At 32.7% G+C, this 25,925-nt stretch overlaps 1 non-coding gene and 1 pseudogene across 1 annotated transcript; both read right to left on the reverse strand.

Annotated features, from left to right (window-relative positions):
* Positions 1-8,631: 8,631 nt before the first annotated feature.
* LOC118609829 lies at positions 8,632-8,750 on the reverse strand (annotated as a pseudogene).
* Positions 8,751-25,575: 16,825 nt separating this feature from the next.
* LOC118609467 lies at positions 25,576-25,686 on the reverse strand. The gene has a single exon (XR_004953447.1). It is a non-coding gene; the product is annotated as a U6 spliceosomal RNA (small nuclear RNA).
* Between the last annotated feature and the right edge of the window lie 239 nt (positions 25,687-25,925).

Below are 25,925 nucleotides of genomic sequence, written 5' to 3' on the forward strand. Positions count from 1 at the left end.
TTTGCGATTACATTGCTTCTTCATATCCTAGACTTACCAATAGGGAAGTCTTAGTCAGGTCAGCCTGGCAAATATAACTAAACACCATAGACTAGGAGGCTTGAACTACAGACAATTATTTCTCACAGTTCTGGAGGCCGGGAAGACCAAGGTCAAGGTGCTGTCAGATTCAGTTCCTGATGAGGGCTCTCTTCCTGACTTGCAGATGATGCTTTTTCAGTGTCCTCACATGACAGAAAGAGAGAAAGCAAGCTCCCTGGTGTGTCTTTTTGTAAGAACACTAATTCCATCATGGGACCCCATCCTCATGACCTCTTCTAACCTTAAGTATCTCTCAAAGTCCACATCTCCAATATCATTGCATTCGGAGTTTGGATTTGGGAGTTTGGACTTAAACGAATAAATGTTTTGGAGGGAGGGGGCATAATTCAGTCTATAGCAAGAAGATATTCCAGAGTTTTAAACCATGGTATCTAATTTACATATTTTATTTTCCAAACAGTCCAACACAAAGTTAAAGAAAAGATGTACAAACACTTCCATAAGGGAAAGTCCCAAATGCTAGGGTATAATTTTAGTTAAAAATTATGTGATATTTAATTTAACGAAAACTATTTTCAGTAAAGCACAAAAAGAAATCTATACTAGGGCTACTATAACTAATTTTCATCAAACCTGTGAATAGAAAAAAATCAGTTTATTTTCCATAAAGACAGCTTTAAAAGGAAGTACTTTGTCCTTATCACTTATTCCCTTTATGAGAGAAAAAGTTAAGGTGCTTTGTATCAGAATCATTCTCCCCCTCCTTCAGAACAAGAGTCTTTAAAACTTAGAAATTTGCTCTATTTTACAAACAAACAAACAAAACAAAAAGACAAAACAAAAAAACACATAGTGAGAAATTCATTTCAAGGTTTTATTGTAAATTTTTTAGCTCTCTGTGAGCCCCACAGGAAATGGGGGAATTTGCAACCTATATAACCAGACTAAACAACCAAGAAAGTCTTAGTCCAGATGCTGTCCAGGCTACATCTAGGGGGAGCTGCAAAGATGAGTAAGATGCAGACCCTGCCTTGGGCTCCCTTCCCTAAGGAAAAAATAAAAATAATATAAAATAAAATAAAGGGATCTCTCCTTTAGGAAGAGGAAACCACAGGAGCAAGTATAAGACATGGAAGCGTGTCCATGCACTGTGTTTGAAAGTGATGAGCAGATCCTGTGGTTTTAGCAGCTCCCTTTTCTAGAGGAGTGAAAAAAATAAAGAGATCAATGATATTTTTGATATAAGTCCAAATGTACCCTAATAAGAAATTATTCCTTATAGAGTACATTTGATTAAAGAAAAAAATTTAAAATACATTTAGTTTTCTTTCAGGCAATAGCAAACACAATAAAAAACACCTACTTCAGGGTGGATAGATTATCTGTTGCCATTCAAAACAATTAATAATAAACATATTGAAAAGAAAGGCTTTGTGTCCCGCAAGAAGCATATTGAACTAATTTTTCTTTTTTTTAAATATCATTTATCTATATTAGCCATGAAATATTGCAATAGTTTCAGAAATGTTGTAAGCTAAATGCTTCGCATGGTATTAGCACATACTATACTCAGTTATTTTGATTTTTTTTTCCATTTCTGGGACAAGAATGAGAATGGGGCAGGAAGGCAGACAAAAGAAAAAGAACAGTGTAAAAGGAGGTCACGTTTCTTAATTACTACAAATTATTTCCCAGGCTGGCCCTTGCTTTGGAGTCAGAAGCTGGCACACAGCTCTTATTTATCAGCTGTAGCAGCCACTTCACTTACAGAATTGATACCGTCTCTTGAGAAACGGACCCTCTAAATAAAACATTTGAGGCATAGATTAAAGGCAAACAAACTTATGTATAACAGTTTTGAGAGGATGGAAAATATATATGTATATATAAACACACACCAATATATATCTATTTTATAATGTCCAACCACTCATGTTTCAAATAAATATTGTATCCTTTATGCTTTTAATATAACTTTTTTTTCATGACTACATCTTTGGAATTCTTGAAAAAGAGAATCTAATTTTTTAATAGGTCTCTTAATAGGCTGTTTGAATAATTTTCCAAACTCATGTTATTTATTTAACCAAGCATAGGAACCAGAGAGAATTTTCATTCTGATGATGAGGTGTGAGCGCATAAACTCACCATTCTAGTCAATATTACAATTTTTATTTTTTAAAATATAAATATATTATGGACCTTTTTCTTTTGATATTATAATAATATTAACTCACAACAAGAATTTTTTTCAGTGTTCTTTACTAGATGTAAACGAATTAAAAATTATAATGGATGCCCTTCCCCCCCCCCCCTTTTACAGCACAAAGAAGTATACTGTAGTAGAAACTGGCCTACTGGATTACTGTAATACAATGACCTTGCCTAGATATTTATATCTGGTGTTCAGCAGAATAAATACATTTATTCTTAATAATTTTATTTTTCAGGGAGCTATAAATCAGACATAAACATTTCCTTAAAAATTTATTTTAGATGGAGACGTGTGTCTATGAGAACAGATGTGATTTTATAAGTTACAAAAAAAACTGTGTGAAATTATTTTACTACATTAGAAATAAAAGCATACTAGATTTAATAGCATCTCACCTTTATCCTGAAAATGTAGAACTTTTGAAATAAAAATATGCACCACGTAGACCTCAAATGTTAAATTAGCTTTTAAAAACATACTTTATTTACTATTACAGTTTAATAAGAAAGGTAATATGCTCCCTCCTAAATGCCTATTTTCCCAAAACATTTTGGTGCCAGCATTACTTTCTAATGGAAAGGGCCCACCTAATTTATCGATGGACCAGACAGTTTGTGAAGCAAGTGTGCATTTTCCTTCAATGAAACATGTGCCATTTAAAACAAATGTCTCTGTTTATCAGATATTATAGGATGTGATTTTGTTCAAGCTGTGAGACAAATCTGGCAATTCAGTTAAAATCAACATGAAAGTTTGTGAAGCAATTGTGGTCTGCAGTAAAGAGTGCTGGGTTGATCTCTAAATAAGTAAAGATGTTGTTCCCAAGGGCAAGAAGTATAGGATAATGCAAGATAAGGTTCTGTTTTTCTTCTCATTTCCCAGTGAGTGCAAATTTCAATAAATTAACCTAACACTAGTATGAATGTCACAGGTATTACAGAATTCGTATTTCTAATTTTCATTCATTAACTCATTTCTTTCTTAGCTTTGTTTATCCAACACATATATAGTTGGGCCAAGATATTATTTTAGTTTTCCAAAAGGCATGTTTTCAGTCCATTCTAACAAGATGAAAGAATTGTTTTCTCTCAATTAGTTTCCTTCTTGAGCCAACACACTCCCTACTTAGTTTGTGCAAGTCTCAGAGAGGATAATGGGGCTAGTCCTATTCATTATTGAGCTGTCCAATTAACTGCTTCTTTAAAATTGACCATGACTTTCTAAATAACAATCCTTTTAAAATTAGCTATTTATTTTCTGTACATAGTGGTGGCTTGTGCTACTATATATTTTTCTTTCACCTTTTCTTCATTTACTCACAAGACTAACAATCATCTAAAATAACACCAAAGACTTGACAAGAATAAATATCATTGTATATGATAAGATATCATAGCTGGCAAGCTAGATGGCTAGATTTCTTCAGAGGTTTGTGCATTTCACTCTAATTCTAGAAATCTAATTTAGCTAAACTTGTAATTTAGCTAATGGTGAGTTTAAATTGATAAAAAAAAAAAAACAAAAAACAAAAAACATGTACTCATTGATACTTCAAATTTATGTTTCCTTATGTGGATTGCTCATGTTAAGACAAATATGATGCTACTTACCATTTTTTAGAAAAATAAATTATGACAAAATTCAAGTTGTTCTTTTTAAATTTATATTTGTGAAGTTTAATCAATTGTTAAAAAATTGTGCTAAGATTTCAGTCTCATGAAGGATTTAGCTATAGCATGGGGATACTAACTTTTACTGTGTCCTAATTAATTTTACCAATAGAATTTGGAGAAACTAAGTTTAAGAATTTTGATCATAGTTCTCTATTCGATGATTTTTTGGAGCTGTTTCTACTCTTCTAGGAGCTAGTTTCTTATTCTTTAGCAAATATCCCCTTCTTGTAGATATGCCAGTTGGAATGTGAAAGTAAGATCCATTATCCTTTTTTGCTGACACGTTATTATAGTGTTTGATTCAAAACTCAGGCACTACGCACAGTGCAATTCACACACTCAGCAGCAGTGAGGCCTCTACAAAAATGGAGTCATGGATGATATATGTACATGGATAATGTACTGTCTGTACCCTGAAGACTACTTGTACCTCAGAGTATCTTAGCCATGAACATGTGATAAACACAACTTAAAGACACTACTATCCATAGCACATGCTACTTACATGTATTTTCTAGTTGGAAGTAGCTTCTAGTGGTGGTCCCAAATACCGCTTATTTGCAAGCCCCCCAGTAGCATTCATACTATTGGAAGATTTTTGTTTTTCTTTGCTGAAGGCGTGAAGAAATAGTATTCAACTAAACCTATCAAGTTTGATGTTGACCTAGCTACCTAGGAGAGATCTGATTTCTTAGGAAATATTATATAGTATGGTGGGTAAGAGTAAAAATTATGGAAACAGATTCCCCAGGTTTGAATCTTGGCTCCAATACTTGACCAATGATTAATTATGGAACAATAATGATTTCTCTGTGCCTTCATTTCCTTATCTGTGAAATGGAGCTAGAACTGTTGCTTAAGTCAAAGAATTACCAAAAGTATCAAACAAAATGATGTATATAAAATACTAAGCAATGATTGGCACAGAGAAACCACTCAACAAATGTTAGATGTTATTGCTGCTATTTATATTATTTTATTATTTTAATTATTATTATTACTAAAGGTTGAGGGACTTTCATTTCACAGATCCATGCAGTTTCATTTAAGCATCTTCATTTGAGTGCTTGCTCATTCCTAAACCATGAAATCACAAATTGATTTTGTGGTTATATTCTCAAACTTATGATGGCCCCTATCTGTTTAAATTGTATTACTTCTAGCATATATCCAAGGATGACGTCGTCATGGTTGAGGTGTTTTCCTGGTCCAGTCTATAACAAAGCTTTGAATCTGAGGTACATCTGAATGCTGCAGTTTAAGTCTCAAATCCTAGATAGTTGCCCCCTTTAATGTAAACTTATAGCCAGTATCTCACATGGATTAAACTTTGCAAAGAGTTCATAAAGCAGCACAGTTTAGTAGCAAAAATGTTTTTAAAGAGATATTCCAGTACTTGCATTGTGCTTCTAGGGAAAGGTCAATTAGACTGTAAGTCAAAACTTGTAACAACATTTCTCACAGTATTTTATTTGTCTTCTATTTATTCCTTTCCATCCTGAACCCTCTACTCTTTGCTTTCTCGTTCTTTATAATGTAGATTGACTTAGGTTCTCTTGCTAAGAAACCAAATTGATAACCTCCTTGGTGAGTGAGTGAATGAGTGAGTGAATGAGTGAGAGTGTGTTTGTGTGTGCGTGCGCACGCATGTATGTGTGTTGGGAGTATGGAAGTAGAAGGAATGAGAAGAGAGGCATAGGACAGTCACACATATGTTAATAAACTTGGTCCTGAAATAAACTTGGCAAATCATTAAACATAAAATATAAAACCAGAGAGCTTATGAATTGCAAATATCCATAAAATTGCTATTTTGAAACATAGGAAACACTCAGTTATTCAGGATGTTTTGAGCATTTGCTATGTGTTAAAAATTAAGAAGATTTGTTCTCCTTTTTTTTTCAATTAGATCATAATACAATGGCGGAAATACACAAGTAAAGCAACATTAATTTGATAGTGCAATTATAGTGCCATATGAGATTGTGTTCCTAATGAATGGCATTTGGAGGGGTCTATTTATTTTAGGTAGAATGACAGACAAGGGAGGAAAATCTTCCCTTAGGAGGCAACTCTAAAAGTAATATCTTTGTTATCATTTATGTCAGATGGTTATTACCTCATGTTCTTAGATATACTTCTATTTTTATTTGTTTATTTGATTGGGATTCTTTTTTTCTGTTTCAGTTTTTATGTTTGTTTGTTTATTGGTTTTGCCATTTAAATCTGTCATAGTACATTGATTGCTCACATGTTTTTAATTTTTTAATGAACTTATGTGAAAGAAGTATCTTTTCCATACACATCATGTTCATATGATTGTCTAGATATATGATACTCTTGTATACAATATTATCCAAAAGTAACATTATAGTTTAAGTGGGCTTCTCTGGGTTGACACATACATGACTCATCTGGTATGGCATTGTTTCTAAAGGAATTAAAAAAAAATTAAACTTAGAATGCAGTAGGGGAGACCCTAAGTCTGGAATTCTTAATGCATATTGTCTCCGCAAAGTGTTAATTACTCTGTGTAAGAAGCCTGTGTTTGCTTTACCTTTTGTTAAGTTTCTAACCTGTTAGTTTTATGCAAAATATACCATTGCATATTTTCTTACAACTTTCACTTAATGCATTGACATTTTTTTAAAGTGGGTGTTGTATTTGCTGCTGGTTATTACTTAGATGCTGGATTTATTTTGCCCTCTATACCGTAAGTTGTCTCTTACACTGGTTTTAAGGTTTTTTGTTGTTGTTGTTGTTGTTTTAACCAGCTGATAAGAGAAATGAATTGGTGCAGGTGAAATCTAATCAAAGATAATACAACATTTGTTGCTAATAAAAATGGCTAAATAAGCCTCAAGCAAAATAAGACTCTACCCCCCCCCCAACAAAAATGGAACTTTGAAACATTTTAAGATTAATAAGAAAAAGTGATATGAATTCATTCAAAACGTACAGCAAAGAAAATCCTAAATGTTTCCTAGAGAACATGAAAGAGATACAATTTTTGCACTTTGCCAAATTTTAAAAAATGAACACATAAGCAAATAAATGTGTAATTTCAAATTGTGATTGTTAATATGGAAATTTTTTAAAAGATTGATAAAGACCTTAAGAAAGTAACATCTCATGAAGGTCTTTCCTGATCATCTAAATTAAAATTTAATTTTTTTGTCATGATATCTCATATCAATCTTTTTTTTTGTAGTACATTTAGCTTGCATACTTATATACTTTGTTTGTTTACTTTATTAGCAGTCACTAGAATATAAGTTCCAATAGGACAGGAACTGTGTCTATTTCATTTAGCTTTTAATGTCTACCACTAGAAAATGCCTGGATTGATCAAAATTTACTGAAAGTGAATAAACAAATGTGTTATTCAATGGACACTGGTAGCACTCTAAAGGCTGCATTATAGTATCATATAAAGGATAAAAAGTGAATGTAGTAGTTTTGAATTCTGAAAGGTTAGAGGAAATCAGAGGGCCTAGACTTTGTAATGCAAAGATAGAGCGGGTGGTGGACTTCAGTGCTAGAAAACAAATCATCAGTAGAAGCCATAGAATAACATAATTTGCTAATGGAACTAGAGCCATTTACTCAATGGAAATGAGTTTAGTACCACTAAGTAGTTGATGAGTCTGCTGGAGAGAAAAGTACATTTCATTCATATTAGATTTGTATTGTAGAACCTGTAGCTTGTTTTTAGGGATGACAATGTAATTAGATTCACTTTGGGAGAAATTCCACAAAGGAAGAAATATAAATTCAACACCCATATTATCGATGAGAAATGTATATTTTTCTAAGGTTTTTATGGCGAAAAAACAGAAGGAAGCATATTACATGTCAAGCCACAACTTGTCCCAAACATGCCCATTAGCCTTTCCTTTTATTTATAAAACTTCCTCATACACTTTTAATGCTACCGCAAATTTGTTTTATCTTCGTTGACCCTCACTCTAATCCTTCTAGATTCTTCCTCTACTTCTAATTTTTACTGTCAGACTTCTTTTCCTTTCTTTCTTTCTAAAGGTGGGAAAAAAATCAGCCATTTTTTACTATTTGAGTTTTCATCTGCACCCATCATGTCGCTTAGCGAAATGGTTTCTCTCAGAATTCATCCTTCTTAAAAGATTTGAGCAAAGGAAAAAGGAATTTTAAATGGTTAGCAAAATAATTTAAATGCTTTACCCCCACATTAGAAAACCACATATATTATAGAAACTGTCCTAGACTCTAGAAGGAATATCAGCAAGTTCACCTTAAAATCTCTAGATGCTTCAAGTTCCATTGTAGGAATATAGGGCATAAGAGATTCTTTACATCGGGTCTTCTAAGAGGGCTTGGAGAATTAATAAAGAGGACTTTTGGAATAGTGGATGTGTGTTTAAGATATAAGGCTAAGATCTTTAAAAAGGAAAAAAAAAAGCAAAAAGTTGCCCCATCTTTTTGGAGAAAATTTTGATTTATTTAGGATAATCATGGTTGGTTATTAGTTGGTTATAAAAGGAGGAACAGTTTTGATTGTGATGCCGAGTAGAGTCAAATGTGATAAAAGAGGAACTGAACTGACCATAATTCTTGAAAAAGTTGATTTAATTACTAGAATGGCCAAAATACTCTTCTTTAATTTGATTTTTAAAATTGCAAGGACCTTTTCAGTTTACAATCCCTTATTTATTTATTTTTTCATGCCTATAGCACCTAGTCTTCCTAGGTGGTCTAACATTCAAGTACTAACCAGGCCCAACCCTGCTTAGCTTCCGAGATCAGACAGGATTGGGATCGTTCAGGGTGGCATGACAGTAAACAGTCAAGATACTCTTCAAGATCTTAGTAAAGAGTTTCATTCAATGCTGAGAAGACTCCATCCTCTTGCATTAACGAGAAAATGGAAAACTGCTACAGGGAGACAGACATACAACAGCAACTGTCTTAGTCTATTCAGGCTGTTGTACCAGAAAACCACGGACTGAGTAGCTTATAAACAAAAGAGTGTTCCTGCTTACAGTTCTGGAGGCTGGACGTTTGAGATCAAAGTGTTAGTTTGGCTGGGCGAGGGCCCTCTCCCAGGTGGCAAACTTCTCCTGTATCCTCACATGGCAGAAGGGGCTAGGGATCCCTCCGGAGCCTCTTTTATGAGGATACAAGTCCTGTTCCTGAGACTGGAACTATCCTCCTAATACCCCCATCTTATAACACCATCATCATGAGGGGTTAGGATTTCAACATATGGAAATGAGAGCCAGAGGCGGTGGGGAGGGAAAGACACAAACATTCAGACCACAGCCGTTCATTGAAAGTATCACAGCTAGTAATTTGCAAAGCTGCCACCTTTGCCAAACAGGTAAGTATAACAAAGTGTAAAAAACATTCATTTTCATAACCCTTGGGATTTTTCCTTAATCTGGATTAATTTATCCAAGGTCAATCTAATTTCTCACCCAACAAGAGATCTTCATTCTTCAAAAATTTTTAATATTCAGCATAGTCAAGAATGTAGTATTTAGGGTGACAGAGAGCACTCAAAGTTGTCAAAAGTCATTATGTAAAATATGTGTAGTTATTCAGATCCATTATATTAACATAATTTTTACATAGTGTGGAATTATTATTGATATTGAACTGATGCTAAGTAGATCGAAACATTTTTTTATTTTTCCAAACTTCTCCAACTTTTCAAATACCTGTAATTTTTAAGATCATGTAAAAACGTATATAGTTTTCTTCCGAAATCGGCTTTTAAATTCATTGCAGCTTAGGCAACATTTTTTACTATACCTATTTGAAATAATTTTAAAATAATAAATATGATCTAAATGGAATCAAAGTCTACTTTTTTATAAGTAAAATGCTTTTAATGAAAGCAATTTGTGACATGAATTTTGCTTGAAAGCTTCCTCTCTTTCTCTCCCCTAACCCCTTACACTTTCTTCTATATAGTTCATCATTCCACTATCTCATATGGGACAGAAGTTTGTAATGTAGTTTAGAAAACCATAATAATAACTTTTAAATGTGATTTTTACATAAAAGAGATATGCTTAGATCTCCTTAAAAAGAGATACCATTATACCCTGAATATTTTGATTGTTTATATATTCTCATTCATTCAATAAGTATTTATTGCTTATCTGTTACATACCAACTACTATTCAAGTAATTTGAGGAGGAGTAGTAGTTAATAAGGTATTCTTGAGTATGAAATTTTAATTCATTATTTTCTCAAAAGTCAAATTACATACAAGAATTAACTTTATTTCTACTACTATGTTTAAATCATAGATCAATTTATTTTAAAATAGTACATTCCTTTCAGAAGGCTTATATTACATAAAATGTTATTCTCCTGTATTTAACTACTTTAAAAATTTTAAACTTTCAATTTGTCTTTTATTTAGACATCAGATAATCATTTTATTGATTAATAGGACTCCATATATATGTATAAAACCATATATATAATGATATATATGGAATATATACATAATGCTATCATCCAAGAGGGTCATTCAATAAAACAAACATTGTGGATGAGTTATCCTTTACGTGATTAAAAAGAAACTACTCTAGTTTAAATGCACCATATTTGAATGTAGCTTATAAAGTTTGTCAGTGTATTACTTATTTATAAAATTAACAAGCCAGGATTTAATATACATTTATTTCAAAGCTTTTTTTTTATTTAGTTAAAATAACATTAATCTCTTTATTTCAGTTTAGTTCAATGTAAAAATCCATGAAAGACAGTTTGTTTCTCAAAAGTCAAATCATTCATTATTAATTGAAGTCAGATGTTTACTTTCTGTAATTATACTTTTGTTAAATGAATGAACAAGAAATTATAAAGTGTGAAACAACGTGGTTAGAAGTTCTTTAAAACAGCAGTATGTATGGTGTCAGATCGGTGCTAGACTTATTGGAGTGATCATTTTGTAAGATATATAAATGTATAATCACTATGTCGTATTCCTGAAACTAATATAATACTGTATGTCAACATTAATTGAAAAAAAATAAATAAAAATACAAAGATTAAACAAAAAACCAACATCTGTGATTTTAGAAATTATATGTAATCTTATTAGCTCACTCACTTGGACTTTTACCATTACTCTGGAGAGAGATAAATAGCTTTTTATGAAATTCATTTTGTCCTTTGCAATTTCAAGAATTTAGCAGTTAATGAAGTTTAAAAACAATGTGGAGCCTGAGGAAGAACAGAAAAAAATTTTACGTTAACCTTATTAATAAAGTTTTGATATAAGATACTGTTGTTCAAAATTACTTTCTTGTCATTATTATAGATGACTTTGCATACGATAATTTCTGAGTTTATATTAATTACATATGTACATATAAATTATCTGTACATAGAGATTTAAATGTAATTTTTCAGCTATAAAGATGTTTAAGGTATATTTAAAAACAGAAAATTACTTGTGTAAGTAATTTACATTTTAATATTTCTTAAACTATAATTTTGTTACAGAGTAGTTCATTTTTCACAAATATTTACACTTCAAGGGAAAACAGGCAATTAAAATTTTATCTATTATAATAATATTTGAGTAAGCAGAAATGCTTTTCCTTTATGTTACTGTCATTTTTACACATTTTAATGATATTAAAGTTAATGTCTCCTATGAGATTAAGATATTAATCCTGAATTCTCACTAGTTCTCTTTAATATTTTATTTGTGTTTTTCAAAATTTATTGCCATGTACTTTAAAATTTAACTTTTGTGCTTTTATAATTACTGTGATATATCAAAACAACTAGAATGTCTGTCATCCAAAACAAGGTTATGCTTACAGAATAAACTTAGAAAGTAGTGTGAAATCTTTTGGAGTATATAAAATTTAGATGCAAACGTGCAACTTGATATTTGTTTAAAGTTTTTTGGAGAAACTGTCAGAGCATTCTCCGTTTCAGGGCATATTGTTCACGGTTTGGTTTTACATCCCGATTTGTAGCCCTGTTCAATCAATTTGATTATATTGATTCTATATACGATTACCTTTTAAAAGAACATAAAGCCAGTTCTGCTTAGTGTCTAAGTAGTAATAATTTAGATGTGTAGGGAAATACATAATATCTTTCAAAGAAATAACTTACCACTGAAGAATGACTTAGGAACAAAGAGTAGCAATGTGAAGTGACTTTATACAACAAATAATTTACCCTTATTTCACATACCTATGTTGTTAAAAAGAAGTTCACCAAGTTACAAAATTAATTGTCTGCATTTATAGAACAAATTTTGATGATACCTCTTCTTTTTAAAAAGTATTCCTGTCCAAATCTCCTTTATCATTCTATATTATAGGTCTCTTTGGCACACATTGGCCAGTATATTCACATGATACGAGGATGCGCACGTCTGGGAGTTGAACACATATTGATTCCTAATATCTGGAGATGCTAAGGCATTGATGATGGGTTCTGAATTGCCACCTCAAGAAGGCTAGAGTACTAGGTTCGTATCAGTGAAAGCACAGAGGGACATCATTGCCAAACAGCACTCTCTCAACTCCTCCACCTGATCTAAGCCTCACACGATTTTATTTGATCCTCATGCATCTTTGAGGTAGAGAAAAGCAATCTACCTTTTAGAAAACACATTTTGGACATAATGAAATGTTTAAGTCTTTCTTCACTGAGCAGCATTCAAAGGTACTTTACCTTAAAGGCTAATTTTTTTTTTTCTTCACCTCGTTGAAAAGTAATTTACTTTAAAGTTTAAGTTACACCTATTTAAGCAGTCTTTAAAAATAACTATTTTTGTGTGGAAATAGGCATGTCGATTTCTCAGGTAACTAGTACACTTTACAGTTTACCAAGCACTATATTTTCAAAATGTTTGTTAACCATATTAAGAGACTTAAATGTCACATCGAGCTATTAAATTATTAATAATTTTTTATCACCAATTATTTTGATGAGGACTATGAGTCCCCCCACCCCCTCCCTTTACTTTTAAACTATGTTATAGGAACACAAGAATCTGGTTTATTACTTCATCGTCTCAGAAGTAAATACCAAGCAGGATGAAATTTGTCAGTAATTTATTGGGGAAAAGCTGTAAATGATTAAAAAAAAAAAAAGAAGAAGAAGAAGGCAGAGAGAGCCATAGAACCAAGAAGTAGGTCTGGTATTTGTGAAAGGGGAAAGAGAGAAAACAACTAGTTAGAAATAGCCTCAACTGTAGGGCATTTCTAAAAATGTCACAATCAGACCAACAAGGGTTCTCCCAGACAGTGGTCTATGGGAGAGCAGTTTCATGTATGTCCACGGTAGTAACCCCCACTGTTTTAATTACTGACAGGAGCAAACTAGGGAAAGCGTGGCCTCCGGGCGAAGGCGGTGATGGACCCAGACAGGAAGCACTGGGCTGTCAGTCAGGTGTACACCCTCCAGCAGGTTCTTTTGAAGGAGATTTGAAAAGCATACTTCCACGACTGCAATTTCTGGAAACACTATCAATGATATGTTAAGTGTAACATCCTACTACATTTTATATGCTATATTATAGTAGCTCTGGATATTAATCCTCATCACAAAGGCGTTTTGCTGCTATTTGCTTGCCTGCTTGTTTAGCAACTTGGTCAGATTATTTTAATAAAGTCTATCTCACCAGCAGTGTGAACCCTCTTACACAAATCCTCAGAGAGCACAGCCTGGGGCATGTGCATGGTCACCCTAGGCTTACAGTGGTTTTACAGGACTCTTTTTACTGTCTCAATACTCTGATGTTTCTGTTTAGCTCTCCGTCTCTGTTAGTATCACACTCAGCCCTTAGGTTCCTTTAATTTATGGCTAATTGCTGTGTTGTTTTCAAGAATGCTTTGGAGCATCCATTGTTCCACAATCTGATTCTAATAAATTTGAGCCTGTTTGCTAGGGCATTTTCTGAGATTAACTTTGGAGGTTAGTTCTGACCCCAGAAAAGCTCTTTTTAGCAGTCTCATTCCATGGAACTCTACAGTAAACTAGCTGGCCAATTGTTTATTTTATTTTTATTTATTTATTTGTTTGTTTGTTTGTTTGTTTGTTTTGCTCTCAAGGAGTCACAAGTTTTCTCTAGATTGCTTTCTGCTGGAATCTCCATTGTTTCCACCAGCAAATTTAGGCTTGAATTTACCCACACTCTGTTCTGAATAAACTAAGTCTCTTAAAGGAAAGCTCCAGAGTGCTTTATTTTATAGGCTGTCTGTCTGCCTCTCTTATTGGACAAAATCTGTGATTCATTGTTCTGAAGCGGAGGTCAGGACACTAATCTGTTTCTCTCCAAGTAAAACTCCTGATTTTTGAGTGGGGTAGTAACCTCTGGTCTCTTAAGCTTCCCTCTAGTCCCTGATCCTTTACTTTATAAAGGATCAGGGACTAGAGCAATTGGGGCTCTGAAATTCTTGGCCAATGTTGGTGTAGACTCTGCATCCTAGGAATGGGGACTAAGAGGAGGAAGGGAATCATTGACATTTTGGCTGTACTTACCTGGAATTCAGCTTTGCAATATAGAGCTGAGCAAAGGGTAGGGGTAAAAATGTTGGTGGCCTGCTTCTCCTGGGGAGATGTCAAGACCATCGACTGAGAACTAAGGGAATAGTGAGCCCTACCTTCTTGGCTACATCTTCCCGAAGTGGTTCTTCCATCATTCTGATCTGAAGATGAGGTTAAGGGGTATGAAGAAGGAGCAGATCATGGTTCAAATATATCAAACTCTAGCTGTTTTTACTGAGATTTGGCAGCTTTTTTTTTTTTGAATGAATATTTTTAATTTGTTATATGACTCTAGCACAATTTTCGTTTAAATTGTTGATTTCTTTTCTAATAATTTTCAAAAGTTATGTCTGTTTTCCTGAAGAACAGTTCTGTGAAGCTCCTCATGCATGCAAGGAATCACTAGATAAGTGGTAAATGCAAAGAAATTAGTAAGTGACCCCAAATCGATCAAAATCTCACTCATATAGTGCCCTCAATTCCTCCAGTAAAATAAAAGCATCGGAGTTGTGTACGATATTTTGACTACCTAGACTTATGTAATTGCCACAAAACAAAAAACCCAGATGATTTTAAGATCACAATTTAAAAATTAAAGCTCCTAGAGAGCTATGTAAAAAATAACTTATTAAATAACTTGTTTAATAACATTAAAACAATTTGAGAGAAAGTTTTAAAAATGTGAGAGAGGGGAGAAATGTGATCAGGTAGAAATGAAAAGAGGATTTGAACTGTATTTGATATGTTTATTAAAAAATAACCGAAGAAAATATGTAAATGTTCACATCTGGTAAAATTTCTCAATGTGTGTGTGTCCTATTTTCTCTACTTTTCTATTTGAAATATTTCATTTAAAAAATCTTACAAATAATACAAATTTTATTCTGATCTCAACACGATTAGTTCTAAATGTTCTATACATAATATATCTAACTACGATCATTGGATTAGAGGGAAAATATTTTTTATATGGACAAAATAATTGACCAGTTTCAATATTAACCTCCTGAGGACAAAAGAATGTACAATACTATTCATTTTCCCTCTGGAGAAAAAAAAATTACTTAAACTTTCTCTGAACAGATTTTAAACAATCTGACAGCAGCTTTAACTATTCCCAGAAGACCTGACATTCTGGCTTGGTGTGATGTACATTGCCTTGACGCTAAATTCCTGGCAAACTTATTGAGACGACACCTCAGATAAAATTCTCTTGCAGATAGCTGAAGACTTAATACAATCAAATAATGTATACTAAGTTTAAAAAACAAGACCATGACTATGATTATAATAAATCTCAATGGAGGAATTTGTGTTTAGCTATCCAAGAATATTTACTTCTGTTAAAGTATTGCTTTTGAAAGAGGAATCCTATTGCAATTACATTGAGAATTAAAGAAAACACTTCACTCAAAAATGTAGCTCTAAAAAGATGTCTCTGGATTCTTAGGATCCTGGGTCCTTTTAAAAAGATCTAGTGATTCCTTCAAGATAATCCTTCAAGAATAGCTAATCTCTTATAACTGAATTTCTGTAGTTCATTGGGGATTGAATTACTTTTGACTTAATTGTCAAAGATATATTTAATCTTTGTGAAGTGGAAAGATTTGTTACCTAATTGCCTCAATAGTCCCCAGGAAGAGTTTCTTTCAGGTATTAAAATGTGACCTAATTTTCAAAGATAAATACCATTCTCTGATCATATTAAATGAAGAATTCTCATATTTATCAGTTATCTAAGTATAGGAATTTAGATTCTAGATACAGGTCCTATGATATTAATACTTCTTCAAACACAGACTACTAAAATCCAAGTTGAGTCAAGTTTTATTAGATCATACCTTCAATGACACACCTAAAAGGACTATGTTCTAGCCCAGCCTTTCAGAAACTACATTTGAAACAACGTAATACATCTACTCATTAAAAGTATGTTTCCCAAACATAGCAAACAAGAAAACAATATCTTTTCCATGTTGTTGACATTGTTTTATTGATTTTAAATGGGAACAAAATGAAGAAACCTCTAAAACGTTTGAGTAAATTGTGTCAAAAACAACTGTCACTAAAATGAAATCATTACATTGTGTAAATATACTCCCACAGTAATATATAAGTAACTATTTAAAATTTTTCTATTCAGCAAATCGAGGCCATCTTGTCGTATTAAAATCAAGCCTGTGTTCCATATCTTGCCTTTTTATTAACTATATATGACTTTTATATTCCTCAGTTTTTTCATCTGTAAAGTGTTAAGTGATATAGACATGTCTGCCTTATGTGTAGTAATATAACAAGATGATATAAAGAAAGATTTTGATATGTAGGAGATATTCAGTAAATAGCTATTATTTTCATTTAATTCACAGTTGACCTGATGAAAAATTTGTCTTAAAAAGTCCTATATATAATATACAATATTAAATCTTTACTGCAAATTAAGTTCTAAAATAAACAAATAAACGAAGATGTTTTATTCGCTTGATAATGTAGTTGAAAGTGTATTTTAGGTATGAAGCTGATTGTAAAATTGTATCTGCCCATCAAAAAAAAAGAAATTCTACAGAAGCCAGATGATTTTTTAAAATTAAATTTAAATATATTTTAGGTAAATTTATCAATTTTATTTTAAATGACAATGTTCTCCATGATTTCAAGCAAATTTTTATGTCAATTGTTTGACCTTGGTTTTTATATTTTCTTCCAAGTATACATTTTTATCTGTTTTAGCTACATCTAGGAAGAAATGGACTGACCCAGACAATTCGACAAGTCTAGATCCAAAGTTTTTACATATAATGAGAAATTTTGCCAAAGGCCATTTGAAACATGTGATATTTGAGACCCTGCCAAATAAATATTTTATTAGCATTTTTGTCAAATTCCCTGAGGTCTATTCTTGTATTAAGACGTCATGAACCAAAATACTTGGACCACATTATGGTCAAAAACTTATGATGCTCAAAGAAATAATGCCTTCACTTCTTAAAGATTTAGAGTAATACCCAACATACAAATATTAATGAAAGTGGCAATAAGAAATGCTTATTTGAATTATTTATTTTTAAATCCACAACTTGTCAAGATTATTTATTCTTTTCTGATACCTCAAATATAAGTCTCTTCTTTACTATAAATCCCTCTTTGAATTCGATGGCAGTGTAAAATGTTTGTTTCTTGCAATAAGTTCATGTTTTCCCCTTCCTCCTCCTCCTTTTTCCGACTCCATTTATTTTTCTTTGAGCAATACATTCCAGGAAGATGAGAGCTAACATCAGTACCTGAAGTCACCAACTCAATGTAGACTTTCTGTAACAGTCATTCTTCTGTTCCTTTTTTCTTTATTTTTTCTAATTACTCTGTTTTCAATATTTCAATGTGTGCAAGTTGCCCAAAGACTTTTAAAGTATATGTAACATATCATCCACTAAAATCAACTGCAAAACTAATAAGTTCTTTCTATATAATACAATTCTAGAAAAGTTTTATTTCCTTCTCTTTTATAACTTCTGGTAGTCTCAGAAAATTTCTCTGCAATGTAGTTATAAATTTGCTTCACTGCAATCTAAAATATGTTTCTTTCTTTCCTACTGTCATTACATGATTTCATCTCATCATTTGAAAATACTTTTCCCCCTGATTTTAATTTCTTCTATTTCTTTCTACATGTCTCTTGATTCTAAAATAACAAGTCTATGATTTCCACTACTTTACAAATAACTCTTCAGCTGAATGATCTTGGCCATATATTTCCTTAAGAAATAGTAGCAGAGAAATACTCCCTTATCTTTCTACTCCAGTCAAATATACCTACATTGGAACCATATCTCCTGCCTTTCCTTTTATTTAATAAAAGAATGCTGATACAGAAACTAGTTTTCGCCTCTTGTTCCTATCCCCTCATCTCCTGTAAGACTTTGTGATGATAGTTATCCCCTGTGTGTCTAAGCATTGCTTTCTTTGTTGTATGTTTTCATTCATTCAACAATATTTTATTAAAACCTACTCCCCCCCCTCCCCACCCCAGACACTCTTAAAAGCACTGGGACTACAAAATGGAGCAATAAAGAAAAATTCTTTCTTCACCAAAAATTCTTATTCCAGTTGAGAGATACAGATAACAAACAAATAAATAACAAATTAATAAATGGAACTATATGTACTCTGTTGAGTAATAACACACACCACAGAGAAAACAAAGCAGAGAATAGAGCTGTTGAGTGTCTGCAGTAGTTTGAAAATTTAAATAATGTAATCAGGGAAAGTCTTTCCCTGACAAGGTGTTATTTGTTCAAAGATCTGAAAGATGACAGGAAAGCATATACCAAGCAGAAGAAACAGCAGATGCCTAGGCTTGCTGTCTGTGTTTAAGGGGGAAAAAAGAGATTTGGTTTGGCTGATGCAAAGTTAATTAGGAAGAATAGTAGGAGACAGAGAGGTAGAAAGCCAGAATGGGTAAGTCCATGAGGACAATATCATGACTTAGACTCATTCTCTGAGTATAATGGAAACACTTAGAAGAATTTTGAACACAGAAGTGATGAGATACACATTACATTTTAACAGGATCATTCTAGTTGTTCCACTTAGTATAAACTGAAGTGGAAAAATGTCGGCATTAAATAAATGTTCATGAATCTATCAAAAATGAATGGATGAGTCTTTTATAATACTAACAGAATAATTATAGATATTGATGAACAAATAGTATAATAAAATTTTAAACAAAGCATTATTGAGTTATAAGTTTCATTATAAAGTAATGGCTGTCAGCATTAATCAGCACATTCAGCATGTTATTGTTTCAGTAATGTGTAAAGATATTAGGCTTATAAAATTTTTATTTTATTTTTATTATTTCAAGGTATTTAAAATTACAATTTTTATGTGCATTGTTATTTTTATATAATTTTAAATTCATAGAAAAGTTATTTGAATAGTCAAAGAACTCCCATACACTCTTATTGAGATTTGTCAATTGCTTATATTTTGAAATGTTTACATTCTCTTTCTCTTTCTTTTCCTTTTTAGCTCTAATATTTTTTTCTAAATCATCTATAATCTATATTCAAATTTTATCGATTGTCTTATATAATTATTTTTTCCTAGTTTGACATCTAACTAAGGATAATGCATTGCATTTATTGTACTGTCTCTTTTTTCTCCTTTAATTTCACATAGTTCTTCAGCCTTTTTTGTCTTTCTTAAATGTCGGCATTTCTGAAAAATAAAATTCAGTAATTTATTTATGTTTTAGAATGTCTTTCAAAATTGATTTATCTACTGTTTCCTCATATTATCTTTAGTTTGTGTATTTTTTTCCCCTAGTGGGTTAGGTTGGGAGGGTCAGGAATGCCCCACAATGTTGTGTTCTTCTCAGTGCATAGAGAAAGCACACAAAGTCCGTTTGTCTCAATTTTAGTAGCATTAACTTTGGTCACTAGATTAAGGTGGTGGTTATCAATTTCTCCACTAGAGCATCTATTTTTCACTCTCTAATTGATAAGAAATGTATGGGATAATACCATGTAAATGTCCAGTTCCTCATCAAACTTCCGCCCACAATTTTCACTTACATTAGTAACTTCTTAAATTCCTTATTCCTGCTATATTTAATAGTTGACATTCTACTGTAAGAAAAAATTTTCCTTTATTTACCATTTACTTATTTATTTATATAAGCATAGACTGTGAATTTATATTTTATTTATTTGGTTATATTCCATTACTATTATTTATTTTCATGTTCAAATTGTCACCGATTCCGCCTGTGCAAGTCTTTAAACTGTAATTTTGACAGTTCCTGTCATTTTTTTGAGCACGTCCTTACATTCTAGAGGAATAAAATGTCCCTGGCTCATTTGGTACATTTTTTTTGCCCTACACTTAGAATCAGCTTTCTCTTTAGAAAGCCCGGAGTTCTCTCAATGGAGAATATTATTTATAAATAAAACTTTGAGCAATAAGAGGATTATTGTGTTTCAGCCCTCTGAGGGGAGAGAACTAGGAAATATATTTGTATATACAATATACATTTATTATTGTATCTATTAATTATCTTTAAAAACATTGAAATCTATACATATATATTATATATACTGTGTGTTTATATATAAACATTATATAAATTTGAGTTTCCTCTTCATAAGTCCCCCTTTTAACAGTGAAAAATCTGATTCTCAATGTTCTCAGTGAATTCATTGCTTTTTATAAGCCCGAATACATAGAAAGTAGTTTCAGAATTGTTAATAAAGACCACCAGCAAAAGCAGACTTACTAACTAAAAACAATATCTATTTGAAAGTTTTTTTTTTCTTCTTTTAAGTAAATGTATCTGTACCGAAAAGCAAAATTCACAAATTTTAAGTTCACAATTCAACAACTTTTGGCAAATGGATATCATATCCCTGTCACCCAGGGATACCATATCCCTGGGTGATATTCTATCACTCAGAAATATCCCCCATACCATTTCCCAATTTCTTCACACCCTGCCCACGCTCCCCCAGCCCCCCCCACGAGTGTATATATACATATATATATGTATGTGTGTATATATATATATATATATATAAAACTACCTTATAAGAGGCAACATATCGACAGTTGCTCTTAAATATCCTGAGTGTTAAATGATGTCTTGTACTTTGACTAATAAAAACATGAATGTCTAAAGCCACAATTGCATAATTTATAAAGTCAACATTTTTCAACAGTCTTTAACTGGGTTTTAATAATGAAATGGTATGTAATTTGTTTATTCTAGAGAAGGCCAAGTTCTAGACTGTTCAAGTGAGCTAAGAAGATTACTTCTTAGATCGATGTGCAATGTATTTAAACATACGTGGTTAATGAAGATGTCTCAGTATTTGCCAAAATGTAATTTCAATGGATGAAATTCAGTTATTTTTTCTGTAAAGAGGAGTCACTCTACAAAGCCAAGTCATGTAGCATGCTCTACATGCTGCCTGTTATGCCAGGGCGGAAGCTATTTTACATATGTGACTCTTCTCCCATTGAATATTGTAGGTGGTCTTTAACAGAAAGATCTTAGAGTACCTTCATCTTTTTTTTTTTTTTAAGAAGACCCAAACCTATTGTTTTGATATACAAGCATTCTGTAGTATCTCTCTCACTTTTTAAAATGCTTGCATGTTTCTTCTTGACCCTCTCTCTCTTATTTGCCTAATACGTGTTTTCTGTAGCACATGTGAAGCCTCTACTTTTTTCTTTTCAAAATGGTCCCACTCACAAAACTTCACAGTTCCATTCTTTTGGGAACATACTTAAAGTTGCCAGTCAAATATGTAATAGGTCAGTCAGAATAATGTGCTAATGAATGTGTCAGCCAAAGTTATGTAAATATTTGGAATAAAAATTTTAATACGGAGTGATAGAAATTTACAAAACTGTTGGAAATGCATAAGGCAAAACTTACAAAGGCTCTTTTAGAAAATTCCACACTGCTAGCACAATAGCACTAGAGTGGTCAACTCAGTACTGGGTGTTTGAGAGTCATGGATAGGACCCCATATCTGCCACCTGCTGGTGCTCACCCATGTACCTACACATATTACCGGAAGTTGTGACTTTTTCTTCTTGTGGCTTCAGATCTTATGTTAACTCACATTGCTGTACTCTAATGGCAACAACACTATAGGGAAATAGAGCTTGAAAAATGTAGTCCCAGAGCTTTACTCTCCGCTGGATATCAGGGGAGAGCTTAGAGGGCAGAGATGTTACTGAGCATGGGCAAGTCTGTCTCATATGGTGGACTTTTAAGCGCCTTCTCTCAAATAATGTTATCATTTAAAAGCAATCTTTATTATTTTAACCCGTAGAGATTTGGTCACATAATCATGTAAACCAAGGTGGGCTAATTGCCGAATATTGTTTCCTTAATGACTCAAATTAATACTTAACTAGGTTTTAACCTCCCATAGAACTTGATGCCATTATCTTTTGTATCAAAGACTTAATTAGCAGGTCTGACTATTATTTAAATTTAGATGCCATTTTAAATGCCTTTTTTTTTTCTGAGAAATAATTATTAGCAGAATGGATTAGATTAGAAAAAACAAAATGACATTTTAAAGAGAACTTCAGATTTATGTGATTGCTGTGGTATATTTAAAGGTGTGGCACATAAAAATAAACCTATAAAATGTGCTAAATGAAGAGATTAATTGATGAGTGGGAAAGAAAGTGATGGACTCAGAACCATTAGCATAAAATTTCTAATTCCATGATGCAGTTTCTAGTCAGTGGGTATCCACAAGACCAGAAATCAGCCAAAATATCCAGGTCAGTGATTTAGATCCTGGGAGGCTTGTCAGTAAACTTTACAGACACTCTCATTGAATTGTATAAGACTGGGGTTTCAGGAACAGAAGTAACAAGTCTCTATATGAAGAGGTGAAGGGGGCAGAATAAAAGATCTTGATATGACATATGTGATAAGAATATGGGGTTGGCAAATTCAAAAAAGAAACCTGAAATCAGTGATGAATTGGAGTAAATACACCAGTCTTATTTCTGAGGAAATGATTTATCAAAAACACCTTCAACAGAAGAAAATGGGACACAGTGTGACCACGACTGCAGAGAAATTACATTTCCAAAGTCAGAGCAGGTGAGAAGGAAAAAGTCACTTTGATACTGAATCACTGAACTGCAAACTTCAAGCTCTTATTAACAAAATGATAGGATTCTCTCAAAATTCCTTCTAGGATGTATAAAACTCTTGTTAAAACTGGAACGATGGTGGTCAGGAGAGGCGAATAAGATTATTACACATAGTCTATATTCAGCAAGAAAACTAAGATGTTAATTGTATAATGACAAAAGGCATGAATTTAGGGGGCAGATAGACCTAAATTCATAATTCATGTGTTAGTTAAACATTTTGCGCTGCAGACTATAACATCATTTCATAGAGTTTTCCTAAATTTAAAATGGCATGATGTACATAAAGCATTTACTATAGTACCTGGCACATAGATAATATTTAATAATTAACTCAATAATAATAATACAGTATAATAATTTTGCTAAAATAATTATGAATTGTTGAAATTATTATTTAAAATAAAAAATAGTTTATTTAAAAAATAAATTAAATAAGAATGTATCATTGAAGTTAATTATGAAACTTTTAGCTGCTATTCATTATAGCTACTTAAAACAGAAGAGTATTTATTAGAGAATATTAAAGAATTCTTGTTAGAGTAAGCAATGCCAGTAAGTAAGCCAGTTGCCACCACATTTTATTACTTTAAATATTTCTATATTTAAAGTAATAAAAAGTAAGTTTTTGCTCACATGAGTCTAACACGTGCTTACCTTATACCTTGCAGCTATGTGGTCTTTGGCTACCACAGGGAAGAAAAAGAGACCTATACGATTATTCTGGGTGTTCTGAAGCTCCAGGTCTGTGAGGGGACTACATCAATTCCTTACTCATTCCATTAGACAGAATTGAGTGACATGTCCGCAACTGAACCACAGCAGAGGCTGGGACATCGCGTCTACTAGAGTGCGGGAATGGGGTGTTGTAAACATGAACAGCCTCTGTCATAGAATCTCTGTGAGGGCCATAGAGTGATACTCAGACTGAAGCAATTTCTCATGGATAACTTCCACATTAACGATATTGCTGTTGCCACTGAGCACTAGTGATGGCAGAACTCTGCCCTCTTGAGAAACCAGGTGCCAATGCTACCGCACCTCCGAGAACATGAATTTCCACTCCCTTGTCTGCCCCCTTACATTGTCCTCTTGAAAATCTAGATCCTTTCCAGATGTGACAAATTGACAGAAGCTAGTTTCCATGACTGTCAGAGAATCTGTGGATGTGACTGGTATGGCTGAACTTATGATGTATATAGTGCCATACATAGCAAGGATGGTCACAGATTTAAGTAGTTGCAAATAACATATCCACTAAAAATTGTTAAAGAAAATATTTTCTTAATCTTAAATGCTTCAGTGTGTATTTTCTTTAAAAAGAGGATATTCTCTTACTTAAGCACAGTACAATTACCAAAATGAGTAATTAATCTTGATGCGATAGTAGAATCTAATCTAAAGACCTTATTTTGGTCTCTTTCATTTTCCCAAGAATATTATTTTATAGCAAAAGGAAGTCCAGTGTCATGTGTCATCATGCCTCTATAGCGTCCCTTGATCTAAAATGATTCCTTGGCCCTTCTTTAGGTTTATAACAATGATGTTTTAAAGAATGCAGAGAAGGTATTTGTAAAATGTCCCTCAATTTGGGCTTACGTAATGTTTCCTCATGATCAGAAATAGATTAGGCATTTTTTTGACAGGAATGTCATTGAATGATATCGTGTTTTTCTAAGTGCATGATATCAAGAGGCTCATGGTATTCATTTTTCCCATTACTCATTATGTAAACTTTGATCACTTGGTGAAGGTGGTAGACATCTGCCAGATCTCATCACTGTAGTTATCATTTTTGTTGTGAGGAGATACTCTAAACCAGTGGTCCCCAAACTTTTTGGCACCAGGCAATGGTTTCATAAAAGATAATTTTCCACAAATCAAAGAAGAGGAGAATGGTTTTGGAATGATTCAAGTGCATTACATTTATTGTACACTTTATTTCCATTATTATTACATTGTAATGTATAATTAAATAATTATACGACTCATCATAATTCAGAATCAGATGACACCAGATGCAGCTGCATAATTGAAGTACATCAACTTGCTTGCCACTGTAAAGCCTGCCGTCATAGGGAACTCACAATCTGGACCCTTTGCATATGCAGTTCACAGTAGGGTTTGTGCTCCTGTAAGAATCTAATACTTGATGATGTGAGGCAGAGCTGAGACATTGATGTTAGTGCTTGGAAGCGGCTGCAAATACAGATGAAGCTTTGCTAGCTCTTCAGATGCTCACCTCCTGCTGTGCAGCCCAGTTCCTAATAGGCCACAGACCCGTATCAATTCATAACCGAGGGATCGGAGAACCCTGCTCTAAATTATGTTAGTATCCTGTCATTCCTGGAACTTCCACCTGCTGATGTCAGCTTCCTTTGGTGATTGTGACACAAATCAATTTTATTATGATGTTGGTCAATTGATGATTTCTAAAACCATCATTTAAAATAAGAAAACACTTTAAGAATTTGTGTGTCATTCCTGTGCACGAGTCATGTCAATCTTTTCTGTATTTTTCTAGTTTTAGTACATGAACTTGTCCCCAAAGCAAGTTCACTAAAAAACATATTTTAAAAAGAGAGAGTGGCATTCATAATCTCTTAATCCTTACATAACTCTTCATTTCATCACATGTTCTTCCAGTTGTTGTGTGTATATATGCATGAATCATGTAATCTGTGAACATAATAAATTTTCCACTCAAAAATATATGACTTTTTACAGAATTTTCAATATATTCTTCTATAGTTCTTCAATTTAATTCTTTATAACAGGTATTAGCATTCATCTTTCA

The sequence above is a fragment of the Rousettus aegyptiacus genome, unplaced genomic scaffold, assembly GCF_014176215.1.
Source record: "Rousettus aegyptiacus isolate mRouAeg1 unplaced genomic scaffold, mRouAeg1.p scaffold_m13_p_11, whole genome shotgun sequence".
In the NCBI taxonomy this organism is placed as follows: Eukaryota; Metazoa; Chordata; class Mammalia; order Chiroptera; family Pteropodidae; genus Rousettus; species Rousettus aegyptiacus.